The sequence below is a fragment of the Lagopus leucura genome, unplaced genomic scaffold (genome assembly GCF_019238085.1).
Source record: "Lagopus leucura isolate 7727_CA_CO unplaced genomic scaffold, USGS_WTPT01 Super-Scaffold_806, whole genome shotgun sequence".
NCBI classification, from domain to species: Eukaryota; Metazoa; Chordata; class Aves; order Galliformes; family Phasianidae; genus Lagopus; species Lagopus leucura.
In genome coordinates, this window is record NW_024962260.1 from 1,651,201 (window position 1) to 1,668,557 (window position 17,357).

Genomic DNA, 17,357 nt, shown 5'->3' on the forward strand with positions numbered 1-17,357 from the left:
TAACACCATGCACGTAGCTTATATTGGGACCATTCACAAAAATACTGCTGTTACAGCAGTGCAAACCCTTCCCTTGTTTCTCCTGCTGCAGCTCCTTCCGATAGAAATCCTCTGGGGTCTTTTGTACCACTCTGTGGCCACGCAGGAACCAACAGCTTTACTGATAAGAGTATTGGACCGAAAATGACTTCTGCTTTCCAAACCCGTGCAGAGAGCAGGATATACAAATATTTACTCTTTTATCCTTGCTTAAAGGTCTTGCTTTGATATTTTTAGCTTTACTTTCAGCGTGAGCAAAACTCTTCAGATCTTAATAGAATATGAAAGCAAATAAAATGAATGCTGCAATCACGGGCGGCAGTTGAGCACAAAAGCAGCAGATATGTGTATGTCTGTAGGCAGAGCCCCTCCATGTTTTCAGAGAATCTGCAGTTCCCACGTATGAGAACTTGGGGGACACCACAAAAAACAAACCACACACAAATATCAGTGTTTTTAAATAGGACACAGTGACTTCAGCTAGATTTAGTGCACAGACTGTTCCGCCAACTTTCCTTACTCTTGCTCCCTAGTGATCAGACACCCATATTTCCTCTTCGTTCTCTGAAGCTCTTTAAAGCTTTTTGCAGCTTTTTTCCCCCGTAAAGTACCCAAATCCTCACCATGACGAACCCCCAAGGCACAACTGTCACCTCCCACCCCCAAATGCCAACATCCACAGTACCCCCATGGCAGCTGCAAAAGCTTTACCTGCTCAGACAGCTCAGGAATGCTCACCTAGGAAGAGACCTCACAGGAAACAGCTCCATAAAGCAGCACAAACTTTAAACAGAGAGCCTTTTTCTTCCCCAGAACTACACAGTGATTTTGCTTTCAGGCTACAGATGAACACACACATTCTAGCGCAGATATTTTTGCTTGTCTGCACATATGTAGGCTGGGTTTCTGCCAAATCCTAAAACAACCAAAGGCATCATAATGGCACCATATTGCAACAACCCACTCAGCCAATCTAACTATACAAAACAATTTATGGTCAACTTAGATGCACGCTGCAGGAATGGAAGACAGCCAACATGTAGGTTCCTGGTCTTTTTCAGCGTTATCTCATCCTTTATTTGACTTAGGCAGGTCACTTGGAATGAGTTTGAGAATATCACATCTGAGATCAGATGAAATTAATTCCACAGATCTCACCCATATGTTCTATGTATGCAACCACCACGTACCTAAGATCATTAATTTGGAAATATCCACGCATCCTTTCTTTCCTTTAAGTGGAAAATGTGAAGGAGAAGATCAGGAGAAAATTCTCTGAAACAACAGATTTAGTGCAACAAAAACATGCAGGAAGGACCAACTCTGTGCATAGAATGCTAGCTAGAATACCTGACAATGTTCATCTGCTAGAGAGAAGCAAAACTATCTGCTTGGGCAGTGCTGCTCTTCTGCCCCCTCTCCAACACTAGGGAGACCAGAAGAGCTTTAACTACAACTCACATATTATGTTTATTACAACAGAAAGCCTGATTTCAAAAGGAAAGAGGCTGACTTATCCTGTGTTGCCTTGCAGTTTTACAAATGCAGAACAGCACAGCGGAAGATTGCCGTCCTGTTCCACACTTGCCCACCTCATATGCAGCCTGCAGCCAAAGCAAAAGGAAGCCCGCTGCTGGGAGTCAGAACAACCTTCATTCCATCCACTGCGATTTTATTAAGCAATATGCAGAACAATTATGCTGAAGTGAGTTTTTCAGATTCTACTTTGTGAGCAATGCTGAATTCTTTTCAAGATTGCAGCCTGAGCCAGAGGAGACAGAAATGGTCTCATCCCAACCTTTACCAAGGTTTAACTAATTCCATCAGGCTTATATTTTTCCTTGCCAAGTATCAGAATCCTTCAGGAAGAAGAGTTCTGAATTTAGATGAAAAACTGAAACTTCTCCTTTAAAAACAGCCAAACGGCTTTTATAGCAAAACTTCAGAAAATGCAAAGCTTGAAACGGAATAACTGGGGAGGAGACTGGAAAAAGTTATTCAGCTTCACTAAAGCTTCCACACAATCATCTGAAAATTCAGATTTGCTAGCAAAGTATCTCCCTTGAAAGCACACAATGGCAGGAGTGCAGACCCTTCCAACCAACATCTTCAACTCCTCGGATGGCATTTAGTGCTGACTGTCACCACACAGGCCACCTGACAGAGCATCTCCAGCCCAAGGCACCGGCTGGCTCTGGCACGGAGCACAGCGCTCTGCAGTGCAGCTCCTGCTGCTGGCCACCGCTCTGCAGCTGAAAGGTTCTCCTCCCTTCTGCAACAGCCAGCAAGGTTGTTTACATGGAACTGGAGGAAGGAGCGACAGACACTTCCAACAACTCCAGAGTGCCTCTCAAGATCCAAAACATCAAGCTGCTTTCCACGCCTCCCTAAGCTAAACAAGCTCCTGAGGGGCGAGAGAAGTGAACCCAATACATGCTGCTAGGAACAATAAATCTGGGATTTTTCGTAAGTGAAAATTCTGAAACAACTTCGTATTGAACTTTACACTGAATGTGAAGCTGAATGCTGAACTCAGCATACGACATTACCCATGACACCTAGCTGATTTTATTCGGCTCAGAACTTACTGCACGACTGCCACACGTACAAGAACTCCAGACTCGAGGAGGGTAAGAAGAGAAGCACACTGTGCAGAGCTCAGTAAGCAGGAGCTAGAGCAAGAGCAGTACGTTCTAGTTCAGCCACTGAAAATAGCAAGGAAGGAAGTGCTCGTTATTCCTCTACACTGCTTGCTTCAGAACTTGAAGGGAGGGGATTCCCTGGGGTTTAGGAATGCAGAGGAAACGCTGACAGTTCTCAGCAAACCCCAAACATCCTTGCAGATGACTGCCATGTTTCAGAGTGAGCCATTTTCTAGGCAGAGGTCAAACTTTACTCTCTCAGCACTGCATGATTTCTCCCAGCGAAATGAAGCAACAGTTGTCATGCATCAGATGATCAAATCCACATAAAACAAGCAAATACATAAGGTAAGTATTGCTGCATAGAAACATCTCCCACCACTTTGGACTTAATTCCCAATTTATTACAAGGCCCCCAGAAGTGCAAGCTGCACCAGATACCACCATCTCAGTTCCACTGCTGCTGCCTGTAGGTAACCAAAGCAAAACCAAACACTTTTCTGACCAAAACTCATCAGTCTGAGTAATGTCCTATCAAGAAAAGGCATTTTACTAAAAGCAAATCTAATTCATATTTTTTAACATTGTTATAAAATATGACAAAGCTAACAAACCAACCAGACAAAACGATCCAGAGAAGCCACCAACTCATAAAAAAGCCCTACGCAGTGTTCTAAAATCTGAAGGTGAACTAAGCATAACTGCAAAACCCCCACAAAGCCCATACTTCCCTAAACATGTATATTTTTATAAACCCGTTGTACTCCAGGGTTAAACACACCACAGTGGAGTAGTACTAGCTGTCCTGTGACATCCCTTCCCTGTTTTCTAGGTCAACATCAGACCCTGCATTGAGGACTTGAAAGGAAGACAGTTCAAAATGAATGGTTTCAACACACGCAACTCTAAATGTGGCTCTTCTCAGCTAAGAAAGCACAGTACAGCCCTTCAATGAAGAATATCCCTGCTCCTCCCTGCAAGCATTGCTTTAGTTATTTACTGCTCAACTTCTTGTGTGTGTTTGCTCAGCAACTCTCACGACTTCCTGCTAGCTCTGAGTGTAACCATCAAAAGCTCCTCCCCACCTCGTTTAGCAAATTACTACACCAACTTTCCCCCACCCCATCCTAGCATGCTCCCATCTTGCTTATCATTTTGCTTTGTCACCTGATTCGAGTTTTTCCTACTTTGTACAGATAATTCATTACTTTTCTTTCTTCATTGTTACAAAGAACTTAGCGGAACAATTCTACTTCTGTGAATAGGAATGCAGGTGAGAAAAAGATACTAAGAAATCAAAGCAGTTACATTCACAACATTATTATTAGCTGAAGAGAACTGCACCACCAAGAGGAAAAAGGAGCTCCTGCCTTCAGTGAGCAACCCGCAGGGCTGAACTCAGATCTTGCACACTTCACAGAGCACTCAGGGAGCATTCCTCTTGGCTGGCTTAGTTTGTTCACACTGCACAGCAGCAGAATATTAAAAAAAAAACAGTATAATAACCAATAAATGACATGTTAACAGTCTAGAAATCTAGACTATGATGCTCTATGTATGCTTTCTGGAAGAACTGCGGGATCCTGCAGCATGAATTTAGCAGCCTGGAAAACAGTGATAAATGAAAATGCTCCACATGCTCCAGTTATCACAGGCTGGTAAAAAAAAAAATAATGCAACAGACCATTTTCACCCCTCATTTCTCCCCACAAAATGTAATTCTTGGAGTTTTCACTGTAAATTGGTGTAACCTTACAAAAGCACACTGAAGATGTGAGCACAAGTCAGGGATGTGATCATCTGAGAGGCAGGGGAAGGGAGCCAATTCCTCGCTGAGGAAGCAATTAGCTAAAACCAAAGTGCTTTGTTAAGGTGCTGAGTTACAAGCTCAGGTGGAATCTGTCCAACAGCAGCAGGGGTACTGATAGCCTCTGCAAAGCACTGCATTTAGGCCCCTGCCAGGCAGAATCTCAAGGTTTCAGCTTGCTTGTTCAGGAAGCTTGAGGAGATTTCAGTGCAGTGTTTGCTGCATACCATCTGATTGCACAATGATGTCTACAGGCAGACACACACACACCAACAGATGCAAAAAGAAAGCATCCATTCTGCTCCATAGCTGCAATGAGAAGGAATACAGAGAAGAGAATAAAAAGGCACAACAGGCTGCTCTCTCAACACCTGTTCTGAAGGTGCCATCTCATTCAACAAGAGACACAGCTGCACTGGCTCAGAGCTCTGCAATTGCACAACTCATCCCCCAAAACGTGGTGCAGCTCCTGCTTTAATCCCCTGCACACATTACAAAACCCTCATGTTCTGACAGCACGTGGGATTTATTCCATTTCAGATGCCCACAACATACACATGTACATTCTGTGATATTATCTAGAAAACTTCTACAGAGAAAAGGGCATTTGGAGGGTGGCTCACCTGAGCCACAGGCTCTGCCCTGGGACAAGATGATGGTCTGGAAACCACTCTCCCCATTGTGGAAAGAAAGCCTGGATGAGCAAGTCAAAAGATAACAAATGTTAGGGGAGACAAACCTCAAGTGGAACATCTACAGGTGGTTCTGACTGACATTACTGGCATGCTGGCATGATCAAATCCCCATTCATTCTTATCACCAGGGGAGGTGCTACAAAACCAGAAAGAGAACTGGGGCTAACATAAGGCTGGGAAAAGCTGGCAATTCCCCAGTTGCAAGCCAAGAGATGGACAAGGATTGTGAGACTACCACAGTCCTGAGAACTTGGCATGTGATATTACTAACATTATTCTAACTACACTCCTGCCTAAAATGAATGCAAGAATAGTACAGCACAACCAATAATAGGTAAAAAGAAAGATTAGAGACAGAAGATGTTAGAAATCAGTATTAGGAATACCCAGCAATATAATCCAGGGACAGAAGAGTTTAAATTCGGGTGCCAAATCTCAAATGTCTCGGCCTCCAAAAGCCTTTCTGCTGCTGTGAGAGTAACAGTGCTCAAATGGAAAAGAAAGTTAAACACTGGCCAGATGTTCAATGACACAATCTGAGGAATCTCCAAATCCACCAGGAGCAAAGCAGCTGCTACAAGCAAAAGACAACAGATTTGTCACAAGAGCATCAGCTAATTGTCAAGATGGGCAGATGTGGGCAGCAAAGGAAAAATGCTGAGTTTTGCCCTCCTTTCTCACAGGTACCTTTCTTCAAGCTGCTTAGACCAGTTCACTTCTAACATTAAGGTCATTATATAAGATGCTACAAGCAAAACGACAACAAGAGCTTCGTAATAAGAAGTGCTATGCTAATTATTGAGACTCAGCACATTGTTAATGTAGAATTATGAGTTGTTCTGAGCTTCTTCTTGCTGAAACGCTGCACTGAGAAACACCGCACCCCTTCTTGTACAGGGGTTACCCAGCACCCAAAACATAGGAGACTATCGTTTTAATAGTGAGGTTGTCCCCACGTACAAGACTTAATGGATTTTGAGCTTTTCAAACAAAGTTCTGAGTCAATATGTCCTTCAACTGTGGTTGGCATAAAAATGTGCACGTTTTGGTAGATCTTTCTCCCGTCCTTGCCTTAGGAGCAAACAGAACTCTTAGCTCCTGCCCCACAGCTGACATCCACGATTCCTGCACTGACAGCAAGAGGCTCTCAGATTTTACACTCTCTTCTGTGTAACGACATGCAAAAATAGCAAGATAAGAAGCATCAAAATCTGAGCCTTTGAAAAATACTTCAACATACTTATACCATACCTACAAAAAACACCATCATCCACCTGTATGCTTTACAAATACATGGACAAGATAAACTCAGCAGTTTATCAGAAGCTGGAGGGTCTCAGGTTAGCAGCAGAGAAAAAGCACTTCAGGTATGTCCTTTTTTTGGTTCTCAGCACCAAACCACACAAACATGGCAGGAGTGGATTCTGCTCTAGGAAATCTTTGAGCTTGAAGGAACAGGAGTTAAAAGGTCTGCACTGTTCAGATATGTGAGTTCCCTTATCTCATACACACCTAAACTGTGGGATACCACGAGGACTTTTAGAAGGAGCACATTTTTCAGTAACCTTTTGGGCAAAGCTTCTTACAACCAACCTGGTAAATATGAAAAGAAATGTGTCCTTCCACCTCTGAAGAATGAAGCAATGCAACACAAACCTCAAGGGACCTGATGCATGATACATACTGAACTTGGTTGAGAACAAGGCACGCTGTCATTAAGAGGGGACACGCTGATTTGCAGCTGCAGTGAGTACCTCTGGCTTGGTACTAGCAACATCACATCAAATCTTAGTTATGATCACAAACTCATGTTTAGTAGCTTCTGAGCAACAGGTGGGGGGTTTGTAGCTTATGTAGGGCTAAGCTGAGATTACAGGAAGTTAATAAATTCCACAGAAGAGGCTGTGAAATGATTCACAAAAGTATAAGAGAACTGTGAAGTGGAATGTAATGAAAACTTATCAATATTTTTAATACCATGAAAATAAGCAAGTGCTATCAATGAGGAAAAATACCATATTAGTAACAGTACTCAGCAGTTCATTGTTAGCCATCAATCTCTAAAATGCTTACTGGAAGGCAACAGGAATAGCACGTTTGCAATGCAGAGCGGTGTCCTGGTATGTCCACGCAACCCAGAAGCACAGAGAAGTATCTGCACCTTTCATTGGTGTTGAGAGAATAAAAGGAACACAGAGCTGAACTGAACAAACATTTAAACTCCTCCAATGATCCAACAGAGGTAAAATCACAGCAGAATCCAGTTAAAAAGCCTTTTAATCTCTAACCGAAATCCCTTAAGATCTGACTGGAGTTCCCTATTCCTGTTCTTTAAATGCCAGCTTTATAAAGACGCACATTTGCAAGTACTTGACTTAGTTCACAGCTCTGCCTAAGGTTTCATTCTGACACAGGAATGACAGAAGTACACATCTTGGATTTCAGACTGTGAGCTAAAGCTGAAGGCAGGAAGCAACTTGTTTGAAATAGGTGATTAAAAATACTGTATGTGAGTGATTAGGAATCAGAACAAGACATCTGAGGTGGTAAAAGGGCGTCAGGTCTTGGGGAACGCATGCTCCTCTCAATCCACTGGAGCTCTATCTGACTGGGCAAATTTCATCCTTGCCAATTAAGCCCCTCAAATGAAGGAGCTGACAGGTAACTCGTTTCATCACCTCTTCTCCCCCTGCTACAGCAGCACCATAGAACACTTCCCTCCTCTGTCTAGCAAGTGGAGGCTCTGAGCGACTCCCGACGGCTATAAAAGGCAAAAAATTCTCTTACTGTTATGCACCCATTGCTAACCTCAGAATATAGTTTCCCTAACCTCAGAATATAGCCTCTCTTCTGATAGAGAAATTCATGTAATAAAAGTTAAATTCATTAACTCAGTTACATAGCATTTTACCTTTATTTTTTAGGTTAGCATCTAACGTCGTCTTGCTTTCAGAGACTCCCTTGGCAAATTTACGTTAAAAGAAGTAGCTTTCTTATCCAATGATAGAGCTGGTGGAAATGTCAGACCCAAGCATTCAGCTGCTCCTGCCCAGCACCCCGTTGGCACTGGCTGACCGCTGATAGCACCGGAGGAACAAGTCGTGGCTGAGAGGCTGTAATTCAATTACCCCATTTACAATAATGCAAATCGCAGCACGCACAGATCTTCCGTATTCAACCAGCAGCGGTATCCCAGCGGCTGAGCCCGGCAGAAGGCACAGCAGTGCGGGAGGAGCTCGGCAGAACAGAGCACAGCCTGCTGGTGTTTGATTTCAGGGATAGCATGAGGCAGCAATGATTTGGTTGAGGACAGCCGGGGTAATTACTGAGAAGGAGGAGAAAGGCCTCAGCATTCAGAGTATTTCAGACTCTCAAACAGATGCTAAAAACACACAGAAGTCATTTTAACGAAACCGATCCGAATACCTGGGGTTTCAGGATGTCAGCCTGACCGCATTGCAATACACACATCCTGCAGCTCCAGGATCTGCTCTCCCAGGGAAAGGAGAGCCTCCCCAGCGTAGGCTGCAATTCCAAAATCTGCTCCCTGCAAAATATCCCCCGGCTGACACCGAAATCCGCCGCTGCACAAACAAACACACGCTGCAGCGAATTAAAAACCCGAACCACAGAGCTGCCAGAGCTAACGCTGCAAGCAGCGTGCGGCAGGGCGGCGTGCACACCAGCGTTCGCTGCAATTAAGACACGCGATCTAAAATTATAAGCATGTGACGAGACAAAGCTGACCGGTCCCAACGAACCGCTAATGTTGTGGGAATCCTCTTAGACTCCCACCACTCCGGCACACGGAGCAGCGGCTCGGCAGGGCTGTGGGGAAAGCCTGCCTCCGGGCTGGGCGGACAGCCGAGGCGCTCACAGACCGACGGACCCCCAACCCCGCGGTCACACGGTCCCTCACCCGCGCGTCTCCCCGCCCGCACTTCGCTCGGCCGCTCCGCTCCCCATTCCCGTCCGCTTCTCCCGCAGCGGAGCCGCACCGCGGAGCCCCGGGGATTCCCTCCGGCCTCGGATGACGGCTCCGCCGCTCCGCACACCTCAGGGGGCTCTCGGCCCCGCACGGGCACGGCGCGCAGCCGCGCTCCCCGCGGAGCGGACGGAGGGGAACTTTCCCTCGGCCGCCCCCTCCCCCCCGCACGGGGCGGCCGCTTCCCACGGCCACGGGGCCGCCCCCGCACTCACCATGCCCGGCGGCGGCCCAGCCTCGCTCCGCCGAACTTCCCCGGCGGCCCCCCGCCCGTTCCCGCCCCCCGCCCGGCTCCGCGCCGCACCGCCCCCGCCCCCGCCCCCCCACCTGCCCTCAGGCCCGGCCCCGCTGCGCCCGCCTCGGCGCTCGGCTCGCACTTCCTCTCGCACTGGAGGAAGGCCAACCTCTGGAAACCGCATACCTCAGATTTCCTGCTGCCGCGCTTATTGATTTATTTCTTCTTCTCCCCCCCCCACTTTCTCCTGTCTCTGCCTGTGTCTCACACCCTGACACGACCCGCCGCCCCCCGTACAAATTTATGTTTTAAATACAGAACTTTCAGACCCGAAATGAATACTTGCTAAGTACCAATGCCAATAGGCTTTCTTTTTGACCCGCGGGTTTTAATCCGCACAGTTGTTCCACACTATAGCAGCACAGCTCCTCTCCTCTCTCCTTCCCTATGTACTGTCATGTATTAGTGCAAATTAAGTGCTTGTTGTACCTGGAATTAAAAGCATCTGAAAATGCTTGAAGTTAATCACCCAGGGAGCGAGTGTGCACCGGATTGGAAATTAGTCATAAAAATTCCAAGCAGGTAAAATGCCTTTGGGCCATAAACACGGCAATGTAAGAACTGGGTTTTTTAATTACTTCTCTTCATCTGCCCTGGTACCATGAAAAGCAGCAAGAAGACACCTTTGGATGATGATAAAAGATAAAACAGGGATTGTAAGACTTAGTTTCCAGGTTTAAAACTGCCTTACAAACGAGCAAAATCTGTTTAATGTCACTAAATGTGATAGATAGGGCTGATTCGCTGTTGCTTTTGTACGGAAAGACTGTTTTAGAGGTCCATTACCAACTTGAATCAAGGAAGCAAGCTGGTCTCTTAGGAGCTTAGAAGGATTGGGTGTTCTTCAATTCTGCAAAAATCCAACTGCAACAGTTACCCATTTCTAGGGGGGGGTGGTTCCAAAAAAAAAAAAGAGGGGAGATTTAGAATGGATATAAGGAAGTTGTTCACACTGAGGGCAGTGAGGCACTGCACAGGGTGCCCAGAGAGCTTGTGGTGCCCCATTCCTGCACACAGCCACGGTCAGGGGACGGCGCTGTGAGCACTGCTGGAGCTGTGGGTGTCCCTGTGGGACCAGACAAGCCTTTGGGAGTCTCCCTCCAGCTCAAACCATTCCATGATTTCTTAAAGAATCATTTTTATTGATCACCATTACGTTCTCTAGGTTTGCACTGCATGCTCCTACCTCACACACCCAGCTAGCAGGGTCCATTGTGTGCTATTTGGACACGTGCGTGCATAACTTATGGTGTTACCAAGGGAGAACACTCCAACTGTTACCTAACATATAAAATAGAAAGGCATCAGTTCCCTGTACCTATGGAAACCGGCAACATCCGATGGGACTTGCACCTTCTAAACCTAGAGGGAAAGAGATGCCATAAATCCAGTAGCAAGAAGCGGATAAAGCTGTGTACGTGGTGTTTACAAGCAGGGATTTAACAGTGGGTGCTCATGTCAGCACAGCCTCAGTAGTTGGAGCACAGCCCTAACATGACCTGAAGCTACAGCTCTTCCTTGCAGGGCTGTGCTGCTGCTGCCGCCTGCGCCAGGCTGGCTGGTGAAATGGCTGCTGCAGAAGATGGCTGGCACCATCACGCCCACATCCTTGGTTCACACACAGCACTATGTAATATCAAAGGCCTTTTCATTAATTATTTTTTACAGCGCAGAATTTGGGACATGCTATTCAAGGCTTCAGGCTGATGAGGGGTGAAAGATGAGATGATATTTTCTTAATTGCTTAATGACTTGGGAGACACTGTGCAAATGAGGGCTGCATAAACAGCTAACATCTCCTGCTTTTTATGTTTAATTTGGGTGATACAAGAATGAAACAGCATGGCTTTATGCGTTTTGGCAAGGAAGAATGGATGGGGAAACACTGGCAGAGCAATTACAGGAAACTTGAAACATGCCCAGAGTCAACAAGATGACTTAACATTTGTCCTTTTAAGAATAAATGCTCGTAATGATTACTTGCAGTTCAGCAGATAGTCTTCAAGAAGGAGCAATCATTCGAGGTGTAATTGTTAATCCTGAACGACTGTGGCTTAAACACACTTCTTAGTTATTTTTGAGGGGAAAGGAGGATGGCAGAGCACAATTGCAGACCATTAAAAAGCGACCCATTTATACTGCAGTGTTTCCTTAAAAGGCTTAGGTCATCCAATGCATTTTTAGAAAGCTGTATCTTTAAATCGATAGCAACCACAGCAAGACTGAGGAATATCTCAGCTGGAATCACCCACTGGGTTGTGAACTCTAGCACATGCTTTCCAATGCCACAACACTCCGAACCAGACAAGCCAGAAAGGGATTTTCCACTTTTAAGCATTTTTAACTCTCACACTGGGATTTCGTGAAGTGCTCTGAGATGAATAATAAATGCTCAGAAATATTCCAGACCTCTCTGCACTGCAGAGATAAGGATGCTGGCTTTCCATGCAGGCTTTCCGTGCAAACACAGCATATGAGTGTGTTAAGGTCAATATACATATTTGAAATTGTTTCATTTTAAGTGATGTTCTTCAGAGGATAGGCACCGTAAATCCCAGCATGAACTCTGTTTCCACGTCTTCTTTTAAAGGAAGTAAGATATTGTTTTCACTTAGAGATGGCTTTTTGCCCCCTCTCCCTGCATAGAGAGGAAGGTAATCTCAAGCTCCCATGACAATTAAACTCCTGCAGGAAACAGAAAGCATTCTTCCTTCAGCAGCAGTATTTGCTTCCTTTCATTCAGATTTTTTTAATCTTCTTGCAAGCAAATAACAATAGCTATCAGACCAGAATATTTGCCTGGAAAACCCACTTTAATCCAGAGCAACAAGTGTTATGGTGGGATGTAATTATTTTACAGGGCAATTTCCTTTTTCTAGCAGCGCTGGGACTGCTGTAAGGGAAGAGACTTAGCTGCTGATGCTGAAAACAGAGATGCACCTGCACTGAAGTTAAACCACAGGGTGGGCAGCAGGTAGCTGGAAGAGGTTTTGGAGAGAGAAAAGGAGGGAGGAGAAAAAGCTGTATTTCATTTTTTCCTTTAAAATACACCAATTTTATTATCCAGAGATGTTCTGCTGTTTATATACAGGTTTATGAGGAGTTTTGGAGTTTCGTTTTGGAGTCCTTTTACTTTCCTTTGAATCTGAAAGAGGAATATAGACCAGTAAGTGCCAATTCTGGGCTCTTCTGGGCTCTCAGGAGACTTGTGTCTGCTCAAAACTTGTGCACTTTCAGTACTCAGTGAGTAAGGGTAACCGAATCGTTTCTGACATTTACTACTCTTTCTTGAAAACCACAACTTTCACTGTGAAAGTTGTTTCAGCTGGTCCTGTGTCATTTATACTCTATCTGACAAACTTACAAAACTATTAGAAACTCCCCTTGCAAACAAAACTTTTGCTAATTTCGTATGGACCATTTGTTGTTTTGTCTCCAGACAAAAAAAAAAAAAAGTAAAATAACATTCAACTACCAAATTATTTGTCCTACATTTAAACTCTTGTTAAAGGGGCAAGAAGAAAGAATAAATGCGCATGGAAAAATAAGAGCAGAACGTGTCAGAAGGCAGCAACAGCAGTAAGAGAAATCAAAAGGAGATGAAGAACAGAAAACTGCAGTGTGTCACCTTGCTGTCTGCATACTTACACAATTCTGATGTAGACTCATCTCCTGGTGGGCCTTTCATTATGCTAGCTCCAGGCTGCCCCTGGAGATCCCCTCAGATGGAAGTTTTCAGGAAAAAAAGGCGTTTTGCTTTGCTTTACCTTATTGATGTGAGAACATACAGAGACAGGAAGTGTTGTTCTGGCTCAATTATTCACAACAAAGCAAGCAAAGGATTGTCAGATTTTGGAGGGAGAAGAGTGACATATTGAAAAGAGTGACACAGCAACCCAGCAAATGGGTGATCATAGGAATGGGTCACCTATCTACAGTGCCACAGTAGCACTGTGCCCAGAATTGATTTCTAAGCAGACTCTACAGCAGTGCAATATTTCCAATATTCACCAATTCATAATTTGCAAATAAAATTTTTTCCCTCTCTTAAAAAATCTGCTTGTTTTTCAACATCATAACAGACATGCAAGAGTGAAATTCAGGAAGTCCTTTTGCTGTTGTTCCTGTTTAATCCCTGTAGGACAAGAATTTACTGCCTGCAGAAACTCTGCTTGGTGTTGAAGAGAAAGCCTCTTTCTGGCTTTAGGTGCCAATCAAACACTACTCCTAATTTGAAAGCAGTTTGGGATAGTAAAGCCAATCACTGAAAGCTCTGGAGGGTTTTTTGTTGTAGTTCTTTTTAACACAGGAGCTTGCAAAATTTTCGATTTTAAACAGTGTTTGTTGGTTACCCTTTAAAAATAAAATACCCGTGTTATTGCAGCATGACTTAGGAGTAGGGCTGCTTAAAGCTATGTTTGGAAATGAATCTACCTGGTTTAAAAGCTGCGTGTCTGTGCTTGAGTTAGAAGTCTAAGGAAATGAGAACTGCAATTGTTCCTAAATCTTCCTTTATCCTTAAGCCAGAGTTGCTCAACTTTTTGTTCCTATCAACTCTGATAGAAGAAAAACAAAACAAAACCACACCTGCCTATCATTAATTTCTGTTTTTGTCATTTTCTCATACTTTGCACCTCTTTATTTTATGTTCCCATAGAATATTTTCTCCTAAGTGACAAAGAAAATGCACTGCACTACATTCACACTGAAGTCCCATCTTCATTTTAGCCTTATACTAGCCTGTAATCCAGCGTGTTTTTAAAGCCTTTTTAAAACCTGATTGTGATTCTATTCATGTCTTTTAACACTGAATCTGCTGCTAGCTGCGTTACACAAACGAAGCATGAACAAAATTTGTTCTCTATATTAAGCAAGTTAAGATGGTCTTAAGGTGTCACAGAGTTTGGGACAGTCACGCACTTTTCCACAGGTGAGTTGAACAGAAACTGAAGCCTGACAGCACACCCATCACACCATGAGGTTTGTCCAAGTGTTTCCCACAGGAAATACTTCAGTCAGTAGCACAGGAGTAAGTGGAGCCTGGTGACCCTCAAATACTGCATCTGATGGTTACACATTGATTTTAAAAACAAACAGCCATCAAGGCAGAAAAACCAGCACGTGCTCTTAAACTCTTAGTGCAGTCTGTCAGGGGGAACAAAGTAGGTATGTGTAAACAGAAATCATTTCAGCTGTTATAACAAGCTCATTAAATTATCTCAATCCTCTGAATACTTAAGAAAACACCATTAATTTAATGACTCACACTAGTTCCAGTCTGCTAAGCAGTAGATCACAGTTTAAGTGCTGGTACACTTTGAGAATACACACAGGGAGCAGTTCTGAAGTGATAAGGTTTTAAATTGAAAATGAGTTGGTAGGAATTTTCAGTTTCTGATTTTTATTCTGTCTGCAAGCCAAATAGCAGGCAAAATTAGTCATTCATTCTGAATAGCTCCTACAAAGTGCTTCAAGAGAAAGGTCTGTGCTACTTCTGTGCTTTGCTTCCTCTAAGCTACTGAAAAGTCAACCAGCTTAGTAAAAGCCAAATTCATGAAGCTGTTTACTGACAGGACACAAGTAATCCAACTGGCAGAAGGTGAAGTGTGTGCAGTGAGATGAGCAAAGCTCAGAAAGCTCCTGGGAATGCACTGCTTTTCACCTGAGCTCCGATAGGAACCTCCCCTCCTGTATGACACTCAGGTGCTCAGCACCACGACCCCTTGTTTAAGCAGTGCTTGTCAGTGCTCCAGGTTTCACCTATTAGCTATCATGCAAACTCCAAGAAGTGCTCATATTATGCCAGGAAATCCAACCTCCTCCACAAGAGCCGAGGAGTCTGAAGCAGTAATACACTATACAATATTCAGCATTTTTACTCTCCTACCATTAGGAGATTTGCCAAAGATGGAGCACTGTTATGAAGATAACTCCTGCTTCAGCATCTTCATCTGAGCCCCACAGTGACACTGCAGGCATCTCGAAAACGGCTCATCCACATAACAGCAGCACGTATTCTCACCTATCATCATCTGCCATCTTATCTCCTCACCTCCATCTTAACTTTTTTAGTTTTGCCAATTAAAGACTTTTAAATTAATGGATACAGCAGGTTGTATCTAGAAATACGTTCCACTTGCACAGATGTACGCACAGACTTGTATCACTGCTCTCATCCCACATTCTCCTGCTTTCACTTCTGCACTGAGGCAACATATATCCATGAAAAATACCAAAACACTCAGATCCTTCTGCTGAGAACTGTAACTCCAGGAATTTTTCTCACGACATACGCTGCTTTAATAAAATAAAATTACTGTCGCTATTAATTGCGATGCAAGTTGTAATCAGTCACAATGCCAGGTCAGTTGAAACCACCTGTGGCACAGCATCCAAATGTGGCAGGGTTTCGGGAAGGCAGTGTGTGCTGTACATCTGCTGCACGTGTTCTGGCATTCACTGACTGCCCTTTGGCTCCTTTAATTTTCAGAGTAAGGTTGGTCTCTTTGCACAGCCAGGATACAGCAATGAAAATCTCACTGCCATATCTGGAACACGGGAGGGATGAGCAGATACAGAACTGACATCTACCTCAACAGGCAGTCCTGGAAACATTCCCAAAGTGAAGGATATAGAAGTAGTAGAGAAAACTGCATTGATTAATGCCACAAGGTCCTCACAACACACAACTGGCAGAAACATCTCATTAAAAACAGAGTAAAAAAGCACAGTTCACCTTGGATGCAACACTCACAGCTTCATGTCAGAAAGAAGTCTTCCAGAAAACAACCCTGAGGTTTTGATTCTAGCCATACGTACATAAAATTTCCATTCCCCAGAGAATTGCTATCAGTTTTAGAGCCAGGGGAGAGGTTTTTAAAGACAAGATGTGACTTCAGACACACACACACACTTTTCAACATGCCTGTGTGAACTTTGCACATTGTGACTACAGGGACACATGAAAGCTTTCAGTCACAGCCTATAGGTGGCTTTTGTTATTTTGCTTTTAAGAACTTAATTTTAAAACTAACCCTGTTCAGTGGTTAAATGTCTAAAGGTTACTTCTCCATTCATACCTGATACACAGCTAGCAGATGGCTAATGGATTTATTCACTGCACATTTGTAAAAGGACACTCATCACACGGTATTCTCCAAGCCAACCAGCACCATCCAAACGCTGTTCAGACAGGGTAAAATGGTTGCTGTTAAACCTTTTAAGATCCAGGTTTAAAACTGCTTTATGTCCTGTAACATGCTGCAACCTCCACAACAATTGCTCTTCTATAAAAAAAACAGCTTCACTTTTTTTTACTGGTATTTGTCTTTAATCTAAAAATGTATCTATAACAACTAAAGAAGAAACTTTTCCTAGGGAAGCAATGGGGTGGGGGGGGGGGGGGGGGGGGAACTGGTTAATAACCACTGGCACAAACGACAGTTTAAAACGCCATGCTTGGATCTCCAGGGATTTAGATTTATTGGCATCTTTACTCGCTGGGCCTTGAAAGCCTGCAAAGCCAGCCAGAAAGAACAGTGTGTATATACTGAGGCAGAAAACTTTGCGAACGATGGACATTTTTCACTGATGAGTTCTGTTTTTCCAGGAGGATGGAGTGAAGAACTGTAAATAACATGTTGGGCAGAGGTTAAAAAGTTATCTAGCTTTTTATAGGCATCTTTAAGATTTCATTGCTTGCCCGGTTTCTGGTCTTAATCCAATCACTACAAATGTTTCACTTGCACGGTTAACTCCTTGCTTACCTTTGTTTTCAGAGTTGGCATTAAGATTGCATGAGAGAAAGAGCACACAGAAAAGCAAGCAAGAGACAGCACAATCAGATTCATTTGTAGTGAACTAAAAGCATTCTTCCAGTTTAAACATTAGAAAA

The 17,357-nt window shown here is 43.9% G+C and overlaps 1 protein-coding gene across 5 annotated transcripts in view; it reads right to left on the reverse strand.

The window, feature by feature from the left end:
- Positions 1-17,357, reverse strand: part of CABIN1 (calcineurin binding protein 1) — a 91,877-nt gene that overhangs the window by 31,359 nt on the left and 43,161 nt on the right. The window lies entirely within an intron of this gene.